Source organism: Pseudonaja textilis, chromosome Z, assembly GCF_049901715.1.
Source record: "Pseudonaja textilis isolate UNSWEBS1 chromosome Z, rPseTex1.2, whole genome shotgun sequence".
Taxonomy (NCBI): Eukaryota; Metazoa; Chordata; class Lepidosauria; order Squamata; family Elapidae; genus Pseudonaja; species Pseudonaja textilis.
Genome location: NC_142008.1, coordinates 130,168,774 through 130,173,123, shown reverse-complemented (window position 1 = coordinate 130,173,123; position 4,350 = coordinate 130,168,774). Strand labels below are relative to the sequence as shown.

General features: G+C 50.2%; 1 pseudogene; it reads left to right on the top strand.

Moving 5' to 3' along the window:
- The first annotated feature begins 953 nt into the window (after window positions 1–953).
- Window positions 954–2,407, top strand: LOC148124406 (uncharacterized; annotated as a pseudogene).
- The last annotated feature ends 1,943 nt before the right edge of the window (window positions 2,408–4,350 follow it).

The following is a 4,350-nucleotide window of genomic DNA, read 5'->3' as shown; positions in this document are numbered from 1 at the left end:
GGGCAGGCCCGACCTGGGGGAAACCCTAGGCTGGGCACATATCAAACACCCGCCTGAATTAGCGGAGGTTGACTCTGGGCCCCCTCGTCATCTGATTTTTGGACACTCGGGTTTTCTTGGCTAACCAGTCAGAAGGGATTCCAGCGAATGCACTGGTGGACTCATGGGCCATGAGTAACTTTATGGACCAGGCCTTGGCGGCCCATTTTGTTGTCCCCTTGGTTCCGGTAGAACCTCCGATGTGGGTCGAGACTATCGATGGGCTGGAACTTATTGCAGGACCCATTAAATTCGCCACCCAGCCTTTGCGCCTAGTCATTGGAAAACATGAGGAGGCAATCCGCTTTTATGTCACCGTGGGCCTCCATTTCCCATTAGTCCTTGGCATGGCTTGGCTTAGGATTCATGATCCTCAGGTGACATGGTCGCGGAACGCTATTTCTTTTCCGAGTCTGCAGTGCATGGACCACTTCCACCACACCTGTCCTGGCCAGGACATCACCACCTCTGCCATCTCCATGCCTCCTGAACTAATGGACTTCATAGATGTGTTCAATGAGAAGGAGGTGGACCGGTTACCCTCGCATCGGCCCTATGATTGCCCAGTGGACCTTCTGCCCTATGCACCACTGCCCAAGGGACATTTGTACTTCATGTCCGAGCCCGAGCTGGCCACACTACGGGACTTTTTGGACAAAAACTTGGCTCGAGGGTTCATCCGGCCTGCGTCGTCCCCTCTCTCAGCCCCAGTCCTCTTTGTCAAGAAGAAGATGAGAGACTTATGAGACTTATGTGATTACTGCAGGCTAAATGCCATCAAGGTGCGGAATAGCTACCCCTTGCCGCTCATTCCAGAGTTGTTGGAGAGGTTGAAGGAGGCCACTATCTTCACCAAGCTCAATCTTTGAGGGGCCTACAACCTGGTGCAGATGCGAGAGGGGTACTAATGGAAGACGGCACTTGGCACCAATATAGCCATTTTGAGTACACTGTGATGCTGTTTGGGTTGACCAACGCCCCCACAGTCTTCCAGCACCTGATGAATGATGTGTTTGGGGTTATGTTAGATCAGTTCATGGTGGTGTACCTGAATGATATTCTGATCTATTCCGGGTCCAGGGACTGCCACCTTCAACACGTTCGTCTGGTCTTGCAATGCCTTTGGGAGCACCAACTTTATGCGAAGCTGGAGAAATGTTTCTTCTTCCAGACTTTCATTGAGTTCCTTGGGCACATCATCTCTCCCAAAGGTATAGCCATGGACCCACGTAAGGTGGAGGCCTTATGAAGTTGGGAACCCCCTCGTGGCGTGAAGGACGTTCAATGCCTATTGGGGTTCGCTAACTATTACCGGACCTTCATCCCGAGTTTTGCCAAGCTGATGGGTCCAATAACCCAGCTCCTTTGAAAGAAGGTCCCATTCCAGTGGGGCCCCCCACAGCAACAGGCTTTTGAGGCCCTCAAGAATGCCTTCATCGCAGAACCCGTCCTGAGGCACCCTGATCCGCATCGTCCTTTTGTGGTGGAGACAGATGCATCCAACGTGGCTATTGGGGCAGTGCTGTTGCAAGCCCTGGTGGATAGCATCACTCTTTTTCCCCATGCTTATTATTCCCAGAAACTCACTCCTTCCAAACGCAATTACACCATCTGGGAAAAAGAGTTGTTGGCTATCAAGGCTGCATTTGAGGCTTGGTGACATCATCTCGAGGGGGCCCGACACAAGGTGGAGGTCCGGACGGACCATCAGAATTTAGAACATTTGTCAACAGCGAGAAAGTTGAACCAGCGACAGATCCAGTAGTCGTTGTTTTTTGCCCGGTTCAATTTTTCTGTGACTTATATCCCCAGTGGTCACAATTGGTGGGTGGATGCCCTGTCCCACAAACCTGAGTACCTTTGCCCCAAGGACCCCCTTCCTCCACAGACGGTGCTGCCAGCAGAATCCTTGGCCGCAGTTCAGGAACTGGTGGACTTGTGGACTCAGGTGCAAAAGGCGCAGTACCTAGATGCTTGGTTGCAGGAGAGGATGGGGGAGATTGGATCTGAATCCCCATGGACTTTGGAGGAGGGCTTACTCAAGCATCGGGGCCAGTTGTACGTACCCACAGGGCCACTTCGAGCCCTTATTATGACTCAGTGTCACGACAACCCTGCAGCAGGCCATTTTGGGTTTTTTAAGACCCTCCATCTTGTAACGCGGACTTTTTGGTGGCCTCGAGTATGGCATGATGTCCACACCTATGTCACGGCCTGTATACTATGCAGGCAAGCAAAAGCCGCGATGGGTGTGCCTCCTGGTCTCCTCCAACCTCTGCCAACTCCAGAAAGACCATGGAGAGCGATTTCCATGGACTTCTTGACTCATTTACCGTCATCCTCGGGATTTACGACTGTGCTTGTGGTGGTCGACATGTTGACAAAAATGGCCCACTTCATTCCATGTCATAAATTGCCATCGGCCCGTACAGCTGCCCATTTGTTCTTGCAGCATGTTTTTCGTCTCCATGGTCTGCCAGACAGGGTAGTTTCTGACCACGTGTACCATTTAGAGCCCAATTTTGGAAAAGCCTGATGACCGTGTTACAGGTGCAGGTGTGCTTGTCATTGGCACACCATCCAGAAACTGATGGTGGGACGGAGAAGGTCATTGGCATTCTTGAGCAATATTTGCGTTGTTTTGTAAACCAACGGCAGAACAGCTGGGTTGATTATCTCCCTCTGGCGGAGTTTGCATTCAACAACTCCCAGCACACCTCCACCCAAATGACACCATTTTGTGCTAATGTGGGGTACCATCCGCGGTTCTTTCCATTGACATTCTTAGATTCCCCTGTTACCGAGACTCAGGAATTCCTTTCAGAACTACACTCAGTTCAGCAGTTAGTTCGGCAGCAACTGATATGGGCCAAGGAAGATTACAAGCGAAGATCGCTCTCGACGGGCAATGCCTCCACTGACTGTAGGAGACCATGTGTGGTTGTCCACAAAACTTCTTCAGGTCAACCGCCCGATAAAGAAGCTGCACCATTGGTTCATCGGCCCATTTCCCATTGAGGCAGTAATCAACCCCATAGCCTATCGACTGACTCTACCACACTCCATGTGAATTCATCCAGTCTTCCACCATTCCCTTTTGGTCCCTGACGCCCCTTCGTGTGATCTCCAACATCCCGCAGCTGATGATCCACCACTTGTGCCCGGTGAAGATGATGCAGTAGACAGCAACATGGCCAGCATTAGGGATTCCCGCTGGCTGAAAGGGTGGTACCAGTATTTGATCGAGAGGCAGTGGGATGGGCAAGAGGCCCTTTCCTGGGTGGATGCTTCCACGATCCACGCTCCGGACCTTATACGGATGTTCCATGACCATTTTCGCTTGAGACCACATCCTGACTGTCAGACTTGGGGGAAGGGCCCTGCAGTGAGGGATAGTGTTGTGGCTCCGATTCCCGAGCCTGTGCTGTTAGAGGAAGAGGACTTGGAAAATGAGGAGGAGGAACTGGGAATGTCTTCCTCCCCAGGACCTTCCTCTCTGGCAATGCCTTCCTCCCTGATAATGCCTCAGGTTTCATCAGATAACCGAGAGGAACAGCCTGAGATTAATCAGGAGGAAGGCATATCGGAGCAGCCCCTGACAGGGAGTCAAGAGGAAGAATGTTGGCTTGATCCTAGGCAGCGTCGTAGGGAGAAACATGAGCAGCAACGTAGGAGGCGTGGGAGGGTCAGAGAGCGAGCTGAGTCATTGAGCCACACCCCACAGGGGATAAAAGTGGGTGTGTTGTCAGCTGGAACTTTGTACAGGACAAAGTTCGATCTTACTTCAAGTTTTCTTTGTGAATGATTTTTGTGGTCTGCCTTGTAATTTTCTGTAAGTAGCTTTTTACTTGTTACCAGTTCGGATTTGGCAGGCAGAGCGTGTTGGAATACCAAGGACATTATCAGTTCCAAAGAATTAACTCTATGAACTCCGTGCCAGCCTGCCTGCCTGTGTTTGTGTGAGTTTGTACTCTTTCATCTTTTGGGAAAGAAGAAAGGTGAGAAAGAACATATATGTATGTATGTATTTATGTATGTATATATATGTATGGCATTCAGCTTTGTTGGGTATTTTCCCACGTCATTGTACTTGTGCTTTTAAAGTTGTAGCAACGTTTGGGCAGAATCTCATCTGCCATCATCAGGCTTCTGTATGAAGCCTGATGATGGCAGATGAGATTCTGCCAAAATGTTGCTACAACTTTAAAAGCACAACTGGCAATGACGTGGGAAAATACGCGAACAAAGCTGAATGCCATACATAATACCAAAAACTTAAGAATATATATATGTGTGTGTGTGTGTGTGTGT